Source organism: Nipponia nippon, unplaced genomic scaffold, assembly GCF_047370975.1.
Source record: "Nipponia nippon isolate SJK-2023a ecotype South Korea unplaced genomic scaffold, ASM4737097v1 scaffold_4, whole genome shotgun sequence".
Classification (NCBI taxonomy): domain Eukaryota; kingdom Metazoa; phylum Chordata; class Aves; order Pelecaniformes; family Threskiornithidae; genus Nipponia; species Nipponia nippon.
In genome coordinates this window covers 40,678,607-40,694,839 of record NW_028262358.1, presented here as the reverse complement: position 1 = coordinate 40,694,839, position 16,233 = coordinate 40,678,607, and the positions used below count along the sequence as shown (strand labels likewise).

Sequence of the window (16,233 nt, the reverse complement as noted above, 5' to 3'; positions counted from 1 at the left end):
TTCATTACACTCTTTCCCATAGACTAATCTGTTGCCCAGAGCAATAGCCTGAGCAAGTCTGGGGACTGAAAAGAAATCTAAAATTAAATCCCTGCAGAGAAACTGCCTTTGTTCTTTCCCAGAGAAATGAAATGCAAGTATATCCTTGCCAGAAAGAAAGGAACCTGTGCCACAGAGAAATGACATTGCTGCTGCCCCTTGCCAAGGGGACACGGGAGGACTGAATGCTGCTCCTGGCTGCCAGAGACCCTGCTATGAAAAGCAAAGCGGCCATGCCTTGCTCCCGGCTTCGTCGTCGGGCACTGTAGGGAGCACAAGAGCCAAGTGGCCATTACCCCTATCCGCAGCATATCAAGCAGAAAGCACTGCTGCTATTTTGAAGCTCAGGTTTATTCAGGTTTCTCCTTTCTCTACATTTCTCATTCAGATCCCAAACTTTTCCATAGCATGGATTTCTTTATTACAGTGATGTGTGTACCCAGGCCGGTGGACTGCACAGGCCGCTCTCCTGCGTGGCAAATAACCATGCTGTGAGAACCATTCATTTTCCACACAACGTTTCTGCTACAAAAGCCATTTTTCAGCAGCTTGGCAGGGGAAGGAAAGGGCCAGCAGGAGGGTGAGACCAGCCCATTTTTTACCTCTGAGAGCTACCTCTCAGAAGACCAGCATTTTTTGACAGAGAAGCCAAACACAGCATCCCCCCCACTCCCTCCCGGAGCTCTGTAACCGTGACCGAAAAGCACCAGCGTACCACAAGGGCACAGCCACTGCACTCGCCTGCCGCCATTTTATCCCCCGGCGCAGGGGAACGCCCGGCTGGGCCATGCAACATGGCGGCGGGCCGCGCGCCAGGCCGCGGCTGCCGGCCGTGCGGGGAGGCGGGGCCTTCCCCGGCCCCGCCCCCGCCCCGCCTCACGCCGGCGCGGCCGCAGAATCTTCCAGAGCCCGGTGTGGGGCGGTACCCTGAGCGGTGGGCGCGGGTGAGTTGGTCCGTTCCGTGTGGTGGCACCGGGGAGCGGGCCTTGCCTTGCCCTCTGTCGGCGGCTGTCGGTCTGGGCCGTTTGGCAGGGGTAGCGGGCAGGAGCAGGCGCCTGGGGAGGGCTCCCGGCTGTCCTCGGCGGCGCTGCCGGCAGGTGACGGGGCGCGAGTGGGGCTGGGCCTTTCGGTTGCTCGCTCGGGGCGTTGGGGGTTTGTGCTCATTTCGCGCAGCTGTGGGTAATCGGGTGTGCCCTAGGAGAGAGATTGCTTGCTTCCTAAACCCCTAGGTTTAATATTCTGAGTGTGTTTGTTGTAGTAGAGCTGATGCGCTGGGAAGATCTTTCAGGGCAGCAGATAGTTTCGAGGGCATTGCAGACTTTTATGAATCTAATTTGCACTAATCTATGCAAAAAATGAGCATTGCTTTAACTAAAAATATTGAATCCCCTGAATTGGGCTGTGCAGGCTTCTAATACTACGGTCCTGTAGCTAAGGTGGCTTCTGATGTTGCTGACTTTGTTTCCTTCATTTTGCCAACGCAGTGGCTTTCAGCTGGATAGAACCAACTTAGCACTTCTATTTTAGAGGCAAGAACCTGGCTTGGTCTTTGTATTTGAACCAGTAACTGACCTCTGCACAAGAATAAGTCTAGGCCTCTGCTGAACTTCAGCTTGGTGCTTGTGATTATTTCCTCTGTTCACGGTGGTTATGGATGAGTGGAGTAGCAGTGCTGAAAAATGTGCAAGTCTGAGAGATGTCTCCAGGTAAGAACTTGTGTGGCTCTCTGTAGAGGCAATACTGGGATCCAGTGGTACTGATCTGGTCAGTGCCTAAGCTGTAGGTTTTGGTCCTAGCTTGGTAATATTGCAAGTGATTTGATATTCTTTTGGCATTGTGCAGAAGCAATATCACCTGGCCTTTTGCCCTTCTGGTTGTTTCAGAAGAATTAGGAATGTATTGCTCATGTCCGGGAAGCAGTGCATTTCAAATGAAAACAAAATGAGATTGTGTGTCCTGTCCAGTTCCCCCTCCACCCCCAAGTTCCTACACAATGTTTGACAATTTAAATTATGTAAGAGAACCAGGTGTTTCTTAATCTAAAATGAGTAAACAGTTGTGAATGTCGGTTATCTTTTCTGCAAAGATACCAATGTGGTTGCTTTCTTAATAGCACAAGTTACCATCCTAGAAGCTCACCTTGTGATAGGAACGTGGGTGCCATGCAGTGGAGATGCTGTCAGGTGGTGGGAAATTGAAAAATCCCATTTGTTTCTCATTTGGCTTTATTGCTTTACTTCTGGAGTCTTCTGCTACCTCTGGTTCCAGGTTAGTTCTCTGCGGCCCTTATTGATTGTTGCACATTAGAAAATAAGGGAGAACCTTAGTTAATCTGTACAAGGACAGGCTCAAGTGCAAATTAAAAGTTGCCATGTTTTGCACAATGTTTTGAGAACTCGTTGGGGAACTGTGAGACCTGGATATTAGCTTTTGTTTAGAAACGGGTCATAATTCCATTATTTCAGGCTGCTACTTTGTCAGAGTGGCTCTGCCTGTAGAGGTTTTTTTTTTTAAATGCATTCGAAATCAAATGAAAGTACAAAATCCTTTCATGGAGACAGGCAAAAGCCCAGAGACTGATGCCACATGGGCTGCCTTCCAGCCTTTTTTCTTTTGTAGTGACGTTCTGCCTGGTAACTTTCTGTAACATGGTAAATGTGATCAGAAAATGTCTTGAGTTACAACAAGTCCTTGTTGCCTTATTGCTACCTCCCCTTGTCTTGGGAGCTAACAGGTGTAAAACTTTGAGGGAGAGCACTTAGGAAGACTGTTTCTGTTTGACATTGGCCCTAGCCCTTGTGGCAGGCCTGTTGGAGGTGTGCTGACAGGTGAACCGCTCAGCGTAGCCGCTGAAAAGTACTGTACAATGCTGACGTAGATTTTTTCTTTGCTTAAGCTTGGACATCGCATAAGATGAAGCAGTATGAAAATTCATGGTGCCAGGCTTCGTTGTAATGTCATCCTTCTCAAATTGGCAGGTTTCTTTATGGCAAATTCCCCATAATTTTCCACTGTTATTCCAGGGAGGGGGAAACATGTTGGAGCAGGACAATCAAAAAAATGTGTTTGGAAACTAGAAGTATCTTAGCAGATCTTGCAGGGTTTGAATTGGAGCTCTGGTTAAGAGGGAGGTAGTCATTCTCTCCTGTGGAGCATAGCAAAAGACCTGTTAAAAGCTACATGACACATTAGGTGATATATACTTCATGGATTTATTGGCTTTGTATCTTTTTTGCTCATCATCCACGATGCTGCTGGTACAAAGTAATTCTGGTTAGCTGTAGGTTTGCTCCTGCTGCGAACACCAGCAAATTTGAGGAAAAGAGTTTTACTAGCTATGTATAAATCTAGAACAGCTGGCAGAAAATTAGTACCTCTTGCTATGAGAGATCAGGAGAAATTGAAATGAGATGAATGCCTTCATCTAGTTTCAGGGTAAAGCAAAGTATGTAGGAATATCTTTGTGCCACCTGGGAGTACCTGAATACTTTAGCATGCTAGATGGCTCTGTTTGTACTGTATGTGACATCTTGGTAATTCTTATATGCACTGCTGCTACAACAAAAGCTGTTTCTTTTTCTGATGGTACCGTTTTACAATTCCTTTTTCACAGTGTACAAGCATTTCTTTTTATTATTTGAAAGAAGAGACTTCTTGAATTATTCTTGAGAGAGGTGAAATAAGCAGTAAAATCTTGCTCTCTGCTTCCATCTGTCTAATTACAGTCAGATCTCTAATGACTGGTACCATGAAATCATCTTTTTTTTTTTTTTTTTTTTTTTCCTTCTGATCTCACGCTTTTTATGACCTACTGTAGCCCAGAACCGGCACAGATACATAAATTAAAGGATGTGCTGTGAATTTATTCAGACTTTTGTCACTGAGTACTCTTGTGATGGCAAACCAGCCTACAAATTCCTGATGTGAGCTGTTGCTCCTTTGAGCTATGACACTACTGATCTTTGGCAATCTCTCAAGTGTTCTTCAGAGCAAACAACTCCTGATCGAGCAGGATGGTATACAGTCTCACTGGGGCTTAGAGTTACTGTGCACACTGTCTAGATCATTTGGGCAACTGGGAGTTGGTTTTGATTGACTAATGCTCCAGAGACCTTTGGCTTGACCTCAGAGCTGAGCTAAAATGTTAAAATTGATATTTTTGGAATAAATTACCAGCCACAAGATCAGACTGGCTTACTTATGGGCACAATACCTGTGAAGTCAGGAAGCCTGTATGCGGTTCTGAGGAAAAATGTCACGAATTGAGACAAATAGAGGGATATTAAGTTTATGTGGAGTATTATACCAGTTGTTACCAGGCACCTTCACTGCAGGAGGATAGGGTTCTGCCTCTGGAGGGGCCCTTTACTGACTTGCACTTGTGCTCTGGCCACTGCCTCTGAGGAAATGTGTCTAATGGGGCTCTGACCACTTAAAACTACAAACTAGTCTTTTGGCCATTGACCAGACTGCAACCCATATCTCATGGGGCCCTGTACCACAATATGTGGTTATTCTTCAGCACCCATCCAGAACTGCACTCTGATACTGACTCTGGCAAGCGAAACCTTTCTGGTCCTTGCAGAGAATTTCCTTTGTTGCTTGTAACCATTTATGGGTCCTGTGGAAAAGCTAATTAGTGTCAGGCCTAATCTGCACGCTTCCTTCCTCAGGTCTTGGCTTTATTAGAGACTCTGCTTTATTCTGAAGGAGACTTTTCTGTACAACAGGTGCACAGTATCAGGTGGGGAGAAGACCAAGAGGGATCGCTTGGGCAGTGTCTTTTATATTAATGCTTCTCACTTCGAGATGGGAGCTCCTGATTCTCTCATTAATTTTTTTGCTATTAATGTAATTCCTGTTCAATTCCTGTATGCATTCCAAAAGCCATAATGATAGTAAACCCCTCTTCCACATTATTCATCTAACCAAATGCAAAACAGGCTGACAAAACTTGGTGGAATTGCAAATAAGCAGTGTTATAGGGTATATAAATAAAACTTGTGAGAACTGACTTTTCTGGTTTTTCCTTAAAAAAATGGCAATGGAACAAGTTCCATCTTGTTTGAACTTCTAGTCCTGGCATTTATTATTAATGTGATGTGTCTGGCCACAGTGTGCCAAAGGCAGCAGTGTGCATTCCTGACAATATGGACTTTAAGTACTAAAGATCATTATTTTACCATTTTGTTCCTTGTTATGTTTTATTTTTAGATTATTCTAATATATTTTTTTTTACCTTGGGTTCACAGGAAAACCAGGCCATTTAAAAACATTTTCCTGTAAATCATACTTTTTTAGTGGCTGTTCTGATCCTTTCATTTGACTGTTTAAAGGTAAATAAGCCAATATCTTCAAAGGGTTTCCTCCTTATCAAAATTTTAAGTCTCTCCTTCATCTTTTGTTGTATTGCAGATATGGTTGTAATCAAAGCAGAAAAGTAATTGCCTTTTGTAGCTTGTTTCTTACTTGGCTTACTCCATCAAATGTTTTAGTTAAAGAGTTTTCAGGAAACTTAGAGATGACTTGGGACTCCAAGCATCTTGGGACTTAAACCTAACAGCAGAGCAAATACCTAAAAGTGTTTGCTGAAGTGTGCTAAAGCAGCATTACCAGAGTTGGAGCTGCTGCTGTCAGTTCATCAGGCAAAATGTTGCTGCTTCTGTTCTGTGGTCATGGCGCCTCATCTTGGAGTGTTTAGTTCTGTGCTGCTGTTTCTGCTGTCAGGCTCCCAGTATGGGAATTCACCAAGAAAAGGATTTGGAGAAACCTCTGTCCTTCTAAAACTTGCCAGGAGATTAGGCAGACTGGGGCTAGGAATTTTAATGATGCAACTTTTTCCTCAGAGTTCATTATTTTTTCCACTTTCCTGTTTATGCTAGCCTGCCATACCCTTTGTACTTATGGTGCAGCTTAGGATTCAGCTTATTTTCTTGGATTGCTCTCTTGCTAAAGTGTAACGTGTTTGTTGCTCTAACTTACAGGTTTTTCACTTGCCCTGTGTGAATGACTTTCATCAAGTCACCACAAAGAAGGATGCATGTCAAGCAGCTCCCTCTGTAATATATATAGAAAACATTGTGGAGGCATTAATTCTGGCAAGGCATTGTAACAGCAAAAAATGTGAGATGTGGAGATAAATTTCCCCCTTCAGTGTGAAAACTGACTTTGGCTGTTCAGACTCAGGTCAGAGTGTAGATCAGTGATGGGGTACAGGCTTTTACTCTTTCACACCATTTCCTTGCAAGCACTGAAATACAGATCTAAAGAGGTCGGTTTGCAGCATCTGGTGTTTTGGGGGTCCCATGACATGGCTAAGTACAGTGTATTGATTTAGAACAACCTTTTTCTCCAAGTCAGGTGATCAAGAAAATGATGTTTTTGAAGAATGATTCTGCTGAAAGTTTGATACTTAAAAATAAATTTGGGGACCAGATTTTACAGGGTGTTATGGTACCACAGCTTGGAATGCTGTTTTGGTTGCCTATATAATTTTTTTTTTTAAGCTGGTGCCACAGCCATACCCATCTCAGTTTTCTGTGCTTGTAGGTCTAGACATTTTTATAGAACTGAAGGGGTTCAGGAGTGTATTCTTGGACTGAAAATCATTGGATGTAGACTTTGCTGCTTTACTTGTCTGTGAAGTACTTGCTGTGCTGCTAATGTAACCACTGCCCATTTTGAAAGGGCCATCCCTAAAGTTTTGAGTATTTGTAACTCTCTAAATACTGTTTGAATATGAACAGACATGAATGTGCTCATCCTGTGGTGCTCCCTGGAATTATCCCATTGATTTAAATAGCATTTTTGGTTAGAAATGAGTTTGTATGACCAGGTATGTAACTTTTAATTGAGCATGGCCTTGCAGATATTCTTGGGCTGTACTGTTGTGACAGTTCTACCTGAGCTGAGATGCTTTGAGTATTTATAAGCCCTTAAAATGAGCTCATTAAGCTGGTTCTGCTGCAGAAGACATGACCTTTCTGATAGCTCATAAAGCCCTTGGAGATGTTGTGTTAGCATTCCACTGGCAGGCTGAATGTAGTCTTTGGGAGTATTATATTACACCAGCAGTAAAATCCATCTAAGGACTTAACTGCCACACTGGTTTGATACTGGCTATTGCCATAAAAAGGATACAGTGTAGTGACTGGAACATGACTCTTTGGTGCTGAACTGTGATTTGTGGTTTCATCTTTGCGTTATCTAGCATATGTATCTTGAAAGCATTTTAAACTGCAGGCTGAACAAGGGTATACAAGGGCTGAAGAAGGCTATCCCTCCTCTGTCACCAAATACTACTTTGCTCAGAGGAAAAAGTCGAGACATGGGAGCCCTGCAAAGAGGGTTATTGCTGTTCAATGATTTCTTTGCACTCTTTCAAACTTCGTATGCATCATATTGGGGGCTCTATTTCACCATTGGTTGTGAGACTGTAGGAATAAAGTGATTTGGAGGATTTATTATAATAAGGCAAACACTTGTTTTGAGTATTTTTCTGGCTCTCCTGTTGAAGTTTGTAACACAGTTCCATACTTGAGCCTGAAAAAGCAGCTTAAAACATGGGCTACATCTAGCAAAGTTCTCTAAGTAAACAAGAGTTTTGTGTTGGGGCAACAGGTATACACAGTTCAGGAACCATTTAACCAGGGGCAGACTGGCTCAGCACATTAAAGTAGCTGAAGGGCAGGACACGCTAATAAAGAGTGTACTGTTAAGGAACCAGTATGTGAAATAAAGTGGCTTTTCTTTGTTACAGCATTTCTTTGGCCTTTTGTTAAGAGCATAGCATAGCAGATTTGCTGTTGCTCTTATTCAGTTCCATATGCTGTCACTTTCTGTGTTCTTTCAATGCAGCATATTGCTTGAATACACATGGCACTCAGTGAGAAATGAGTATTGGTACTCAAAAATTAATCAGAGGTTAGCACAGGGCTCTCTTCCTGGAGGGAACTGCAGAATTCTGAGTTGGAGATGTCAGCATCTTTGGGGATCAGTGCCCTACTTTAATTGATAAAAGGTATGTGGTGCTTTGGAGATGGAGATCAAGTCTGAAAAGGATGCATTCTTTTAAAAACATTGTAGTATTTTAAGTAGGCATCATCTGTTATACTTGAAATGTGGCCTGTTTAGGACTAGGCAGTCTCGTAAAAAGCAGTTCATTATATCCTATTTCATAGGATTCTGAGTGGAAAGGGGACCCATCCATGTCACCAGCGTCATCTATTTCCACTGGAGCACAAACCCTGTTGGATGCTATCAAAGGCAGGGAATGGGATAAAATCCATTCCTGCTCGGTAAATCAGTCCAGTGGTAGTGGTCTGCACTGTGGCTGGGACACTGCAGCGGGTTTTTTTTTTTTCAGCTACTGGGATTGAAATTTTTTTTGGTCTTCTCATGGAATGCAGCTGAACATTTCCATGCATATCTCTCTAGAGAGAATGCATATTTGGAAGGGAAGTTTAAGATGAAAATAGATGTCACCAGCTGAATTTAAATCTTGCGTGCTTTACGAACTACCTTCTTTGTGATACAGTGCACAGTAAGCAATTGAAGTTGCTTGTTGTCTGTAAACGGGACTAAGATTTTGTTTCCTACTTCATATGATTGTTATGAAGCTGCATATGTGAAAAGAATATTAAGTTCTTAGATGCACGTTTTTGGTATTAAGTGTATACTTAATTTTCTGTGAAAATGGGCACTGAAATTAATAATCAAGTAGAATAACTGTCTTGCAAAAAACATGAGAAATGTGGAAGTGAGGTGCTTTGATACTGTTAGAATAAAATGGGGACATAAGTAGCTTTGGAATTAAGGTGACGCATCTCTGCATGTGAATTGATTCTTTCTTGTTCTGAACTCATCTCTCCTGTTGCATTTGGTGAAGAAATCTGTTCAAGTGTTGTATGTGAAACAGTGTGGGTCAAAGTCTGGCCAACTGTTGCTTACCTGATGGTGACCTGTGCAGTCAAAAGCTGCCTTTCTGGTGAAATATAAACCAGGTCTTAACAAAAGCACATGCTACTGAGAGCAGTGGTTATCTTGGGAGTTTCTGCTTTCTCGCATCTCTTGTCAGTCTTTACCTTCTCTGTTTAAATGTTATCTGCTGCTTAGTGTTCTCATTTTCAAACTACAGGGAACATGAGTCTCTCTCCATAGAGCAAATTACTTAGCAGTAGACCTGGTTAGAAGTTTTGTAGATGGAAATCGGAGGGGGATTTGTGTTCTTTTGTTTAGGACTCCTGTAGTCTTAAGAGAGGGTGAGAGCAGTCCCTGCAACAGAAAAATCCCAGCGACTATGGCAGTCTCCAGGGAAATGAGAAATGCGGGGTAGTGCCCGCTATCGCAGATTCAAATTAGGATCTTAATTTGAATCTACTAGAAAAGAGGGTCATGTTGCACAGGTCATAGTGGTCTGGGTAAGCATCGGTTGTTGATCATTCTTCTTAGGAGAATTGGGAGTAGCAGCTTTCTGCTAGTGGAAAGGGTACCTACTGGAAATAGAGATTAGTGTAACAAGCTATGGACATCTTAGAATTTATTTACAGGATCCTCCAAATAACATCATGCTTCTCTGAAGTATCGAAATGTTTGGAGTCAGCATCCTTGCTGGTTTTTTTTCAGACCCTGCTTTGTTTTTTCCATAGTCTGTGTAGCCCACGCTTTGGTGGAAAGCAGACTAGGCTGTTACACAACACTCATTTCCATAGCCAACGTTTTTCCACCTCTAGGCATATATCCCTTCTGTCCTTCATGGTAGACTGCTTTGTCCACAACAGCACCTCTTTGTGGAAAAGGCTTTCCCCTCCTAAGCATCGGGGTCTTTAGGCAGAGATTTGTTAGTATTGTTGTTATTTCTTGGGACATGTGAGGGGACCTGGGCTATCATATGTTACAGATCTTTTTCCTTTTGTACGTTAAGTTTTCAAAGTCTGTACTGCAATTCAGATCTGGTGGGAGGTTGGAAACCTTACTTTATATTGAATTAGAACAGCAAACAAAATTCTAGGCCATATAGCATACTACTGCATACATTAACTCACGCTGTGCTATCATTTACAGCTATATCCAGAGCAAACCACTTGGGGATCAAGGAAAACAACGAGGGGTGGGGCATTGGAACTGAAAGCATGCGAGGGAGGGGGAGAGAGACACACACACACACTGAGGTGGAACAGGTGAACAAGCCTCTGTATACTGTAATAATCAGAGAATGTAATAAACATGAGGGGAGAAGAAATTGCTCTTTCTTTTAAATCATCCTGTGCAAATATCCAAGTATGAAAATATTCTGTAAATTTTTACACTTAATGTTTCTTGCCTGTGTCAAAAGTCAGTCTAGGCACACATGTTTTTGAAGGCTAGGAATTATTCTGTACAAGAATAATTACTTGTTAATGTAGAAACTGTATCACTGCTGTGTTATAGAAGCAGCTACTTTCAGATGAATTGATGAAGATAGTAAATAAGTAACTGTTTTATAGTAAACAGTACTGGTTCTAGTGTGGACCCTTGCGTGACATCACTCGTTACTGGTTTCCACTTGGACATGGGCTTCGACTGTAACTCTTTGGACATGACCATCCAGCAATTTCTTATCCATCTAACAGTCATCCATCAAACCCAGATCTCTCCAGTTTAGTGGCAAGAATGTTGCGGAGGACCATAGCAAGGGCCTTACAGAAGTCCTGGTAGATGACATCCGTAGTTCCTCCCCTGTCCACTGATACAGTCACTCCATTGTACAAGGCCACTGGATTAGTCAGGCTTCAGGTGCTTCAATTGTATTACTGTACATAAAATCTTTTTTTCTTCCACGTTGCTACTTTGCCTCCTGCTTACAACCCCAGGAAAAGGTTGGGGCTCAAAGTGTGGAAAGAGGCTTTATGGCCTTGATTTTGTCAGAGCTCAGATTAGACAGTTCTTAATTATTTCTTCTAGAATTTAACGGACACGGGTAAGCTCTGTCTTTTATTTTCTTTTATCTTTTTTCCTAGTATTACAAGATCTACTCTGATAAATAGTGTTTTCTCTGGTCTGAATAATAGGACAGTGTTTCCAATAGCAATTGGTCCTGTTCAGTCAGGGAGGAATCGGAAATGCAGAGATGGAGTTCCCTGCTGGGTTCGAGTGTTCATAGGTAAACCGTATCCTGGAGAATGTCGTGCTTTTGTCTGACACCAAGACTTGCTGCTAAGGTTCAGATTTGGAGTGTGACAATTTTAGGGGTGTGAATAGTTGCATCTAAACAACAAAAGAAGCCAGGAGCAGTTCCTCGGCCATACAGCTAAGTGACACAGCGTGACTGACATCCAAGTGCCTCACCAGTCCTTTTCCTCTTTTTGCACAGGGTGGCTGTGGCCAGACTGTATTGAAGACAGTTACTGAGGCATCTTGCCCCATAATGCTGCACCTGGGCACTGTCTGGGAGAGTGCTAGTTGTTTTGTGCCAATGTGAAGGACAACCATGCTAACAAATAATTCAGATGATACCAGGTACTGTTCAAGCTTGTACCATGCCCCTCTTTTATTTACAAATATAGTCAGCAAGACTGCTTTATAGCCTGAGAGTCTGTTTAACGTGAACATGCAGAATGGATACAGCCTGAGCAAGGTAGAGTGTGATGTGCCTAAAAGTGAGATTTAAGCTTAATATGTCTGAAGCCTAAAACAGGGATACAGAAGCCCTGTATTCCAATAGCTGGGAAGTTTGCTAGACACTCACAGTCACTCAGTGCCAGTGCTGCTTGGGCTTCACGGAGCCGTAGTTGGAGGCACCGGGTTGTCTGTGTTGCTGGCTATGCCTTCAGTATGTGTGTACAGAAGACTGGGAGCTAGGGGCTAGTATCTGTGATTCAGTGCCCATAAAAACAAACATTGACGGGGAGAGTCCAGAAAGAATAAGAAAAGCATTATGTACTGAAAGAAGATTCTTTTATTTCAGTGCAGTACAAAGAAATAGGAGTTACTTTGCTTTGAATGAAAGTACTGAAACTAAAAAATGAAGCAGATGATGAAATACATTTGTGTAGTACTAGGAATCCTTGGATAGCAAAGCAGTGGAAAATGATAGCTATGATGCTGCAGCATTAAAATAAATATTTACATAGCTTTAAACTAACGCATTACTTCCTTGATTTAGTGTTATATCATTGGTAACTTAGTTTCCAGCAGTGTCAGGTATTACTACTGACAGTGCTGTCTTAGCCATCAGTCTGTCAGCCAGTGATTTCCTTACGTTTAAAATGCACTGGTACAGCAGCAGCACTCTGTACCGAGCCGCATCTCCAAAACCTCAGCAAAACCAAAGTCATCCTCTTTTTTTCTTCTAAAAGAATGAATCTGCTCAGTTCTGTTAATTACATTGAACTTTGGTTCTGTGTAGTAACACTGTAAACAGTGGGCCCAGTTCACAGTCAAATAACATGAACTTGTTGTAATAAGGTCATGAGAAAGTATTGTTTAAAGGGGAAAAAAAAAAAAGATTGCTACATTGTCATCCTGCAGCACCAAACACAATAGCTGCTCGGTTTTGGACTTTTTCAATTAAAGCACTTTTTTTTTCAACTTGAATCAGGACAGGTCACCTGTTTTCCTAGTAAATGTAGATGAGTTACATTTTCAAAGGTATCAAAATGTACTGACATAGTGGTATGCAGCAGAGTCAATAGCCCCATTTACAGACTCAGTGATTTTTTTTTTTTAAATAAGTAAACATTAATTACACAGGTATTGCTGTGAACCAAGCCCATTGTCTAAAGGAAGCACGTTTCTTGCTAAATTAAGTCTTTACATAAGAACATGTTTTTTATAATGGATTTGAATAGCTGCTGTGTAAGTTATTAAAATCATGTGTCTTCCTGCTTGCACTTTGTACCAACATAAAAAATGGATAAACATGCAGTAAAATGTAGCATCATTTAAAAAATAATGTGTAAAAAAACCATTCAGTATCTTATATTAAAGCATTTACACTGCATAGGCATTCATATAAGGATATAGTATAATAAAACTCATCAAATATACAAGCATGCAGCTGTTGCCTTATAATTCACAGTTCTAGAAATGACCACACATTGATTTTCTCAAATAAATATAAATTGGATTATCCAAAATAGATTTTGCAGCCACTCTCCTTTGCAGTGGCAAACTATGTTCTTGTGTGCATTGCAGATACTGACCTATATAACAGGCCTAAGCTATGCCACTGTATTGTACACATCTGTGATAAGTACTGTGTTTTGAAATAGGAAGGATAATGAGAAGTTATCCATACTTCTCATAGTAGAACTTGGAGACTATGCAGTGCTTGAATTGAACAAAATATATAAGCATATTTATTGTATTCTCCTTAGAGAGTAAGACTGCAACCTTGCCACGTATCTAGCTACTGCATAAGCTGGCCATGCAGTTTTCAAAATAAGTTTAGACAGATTTTTCTATTTAATATTTTATTCCGTCAGAAGAGGTATAGTAGTAAACTTGTATAGTACATATCCTTTTTGCTCTGCAAACTTTACAAAGGACTCCTGCTACTCTTAGATTGTGTAGGGAAATACAATGCAATGCCAAAGTCACACTCGGGAGATATAAAGTATGTTTGCAGAGGGGTCTTCTTTCTTCATTTACTCTTTTGAAGGTGTTGGTGCTATATATGATGGTGAGCTTGGACCATCTTAACTGTTACAATGTGACAGTACCCAGATTTGATCCCCTCTGTGGCCAAATGCCACCTGGAGGGTAAAGCTGAGGTCGCGTGGCTTGAACTTGTCTGTGGTTTTGACTTGCTTGTTATTGCCTAGCTCAGCAGGTTAACCTGGTGTGCGACTCCAGCACAACAGCGAGCAAATTACCTGGAGGCAAGGCTTGTGTTAGTTGTGCAAGGTTTGCAAAATTGGGCTCTAGATCCTCATACAGGTTTTGGATGTGCCAAGGAAAAATCGGACTGAGGAGTATGACTTAAAACCCTTTCCCTGTCCAGGTATTTTTCCAGTAGTGCCTGCATTCTGCTTTTGCCCTGACTCCCCTTGTCTTCATACATAGTAATTTGTGTGTCTTTAAACAACGTGTGCATGTACTTCCCTTTTCTGAGCGCTTCAGGTAAAGCTAGTGGAAGTAACCTTGTAGGATGTTACAGCACCGATGATGCAAGTTGCAGGGATTCATCCCTGTGTATGAAGCAGCAAGGGATTCAGAAACAGCATGTAGGAAATAGCTTGAAAAGGAGACAGACAGACAAGAGGCAGAGGGGCAGGTCATGGAAACATTTGCCAGTGAAAAGGGGGAGTGAGGAAAGGGAAGAGAGAATTGGGGCAGTGGTTGCTGTTTTCTCTGTTTAAAAAAAAAAAAAAAGTATAATCATCTCTGGAATGTTTAGTTCAGAGAGAAACATTGCTCTTTGTTTCTAAAAAAAAGTGAGCTTTGGCACACATGTGATGTGGGAATGAAAAGGCAAGTAGATGGCTTTGGTATGTGCTGTCCGAAACTGTTACATTAATGTACTTCTGTGCTGTGGCCAGGAGTTTACTTTTGTAGTTCGTTATTCTGAGTCTCTTTATGTGTGCGTATTCCCATTTTCTAGTAAAGGATATGTGGCCCATTCCAAAAAGAGTTGTACTATTTCCTGTCAGTCTTATTTAAGAGTAGGACAGCAGTGGAACAAGTCATTGTACTAGAGATGTTCCAAACTCTTCTGGCACAGATACTCATTTTTCCTTTGAGGATGTGTCTCTGTGCATATGTGTGTGTGTGTGTGGAGCCTCAGCTCTGTATTTGGAATCTGATACAAGGACATTTGGAATCTGAGATGGATATGGGGGCATCTGAGTGCTTTTATTGTATCAACTGGCACTTGGACAATGGGCTTAGAGTTTATTTTAGTTAGCTTGCTTGCTGCCACAGATGTTGCTTTTCTTCCTTTCTCCAGATTTGTTCACCAAGATCTCTGTGGTGACATCTGAAGACACAAATGCTGTGAGAAGTGACTATTTTTTAATGATTATTTGATGGTAGGGTCTGTATAAATATACACGGAACCCCATTTTTTTGCCTACCTTTTAAGCTGTATACATCCATAGATGATCATAAGACTTGGAATGCTAAAACCTTTGTATAACACATAAAAGCTAGTAGTTCACAGATTCTTCACTGCATCTCTGTCATATTAAGAGCAGCAGTTTAGATGTGGGGACTGTCCACAAATGTAACAGCGTTTTGGTTTATAAATTTCAGCTTCATTTAATCTGACGTACTGCACTAGCCTCTCATTCTTTTTCCAATTCTCGTTTATTTTTTTAAATGTTGGCAAAAATGAGAATGCATTCTGGTTTTGATCCTGATTTCTTATGCATTTTAATATTTGTACTAGCTTCTTTGGGTTCCTCACTGAATCTGCCATTTATTTTTTCTTTTCACAGGGAAAATTCTTATAATCTGGTTTGGAAATGTCTTTGAAGAATCTGGAGATTGTAAAAAGCAGATGTCACAGCTGTCTTGAGCATAGTGAGAAGGAGGAAAAGGAGCTCTCCTGAGAAGCCTGACAGTTTGCCACAAAGAAGTTGGTACTAAGCTGTGAGCCCCAAGTTCCCACAGGTATGCACCAGCTTTTGAGAATTAATAGAAGTTGGATGCGTAAGATCTTTGCTTTTTTTTTTTTTTTTTTTTTTTTGAAACCTTACCAACTCTATTTCTAGTAGCAACCTGGGCTATTCCTTGAAAAGAGGAGACAGTGCATTTTCCATTTTTACCTGCCTCTTCCACCCCTCTTACAAAGTGAAGAAATTAATTCAATTCTTAAAGACAAGGGTTGTTTGACCTCTCACCTTTTCATGTTAAAGTCAACCGCACATTTCAGTCATTACAAATCTGGTTGTATGGTAAAGAATGGTTTACACTAGAATAAAATGAGGCCACCAGAAGAGGTATTTGTATCACCAGAAGAATCTCTACCGCATTTAAAGTTTGCCAAACATTCTCCTGCCTACAGTCTTCTCTTCTTCCAGATTTTGCATATGTGTCTCTCCAGGTAAAGAATTACGTGAGGCACCTGGACTGATGTGTTTGACCTCCTTTATTACGCTTTCTGTAGTATCACATTAGGTGAGGGGGTCTCTCAAAGAGAGATGTGCAAAAGCACGTTGAGCAGCCAGCAGTTTTCAGAAGCAGCATGTAATTAAAAATATTTTGTTCTCTTTG

At 41.5% G+C, this 16,233-nt stretch overlaps 1 long non-coding RNA gene across 5 annotated transcripts in view; it reads left to right on the top strand.

Moving 5' to 3' along the window:
• The first annotated feature begins 877 nt into the window (after positions 1 to 877).
• Positions 878 to 16,233, top strand: part of LOC148053263 (uncharacterized) — a 36,326-nt gene continuing 20,970 nt past the window's right edge. For 3 of the 5 annotated variants that reach the window (XR_015708751.1, XR_015708749.1, XR_015708750.1), the window contains exons 1-3: positions 878 to 983; positions 11,390 to 11,535; positions 15,456 to 15,630. This is a non-coding gene — a long non-coding RNA (uncharacterized LOC148053263). Of the gene's footprint in view, positions 984 to 1,005; positions 1,137 to 1,467; positions 1,746 to 11,389; positions 11,536 to 15,455; positions 15,631 to 16,233 lie in introns of those variants that run through there. The other 2 variants (XR_015708752.1, XR_015708753.1) reach the window with 2 other exon arrangements.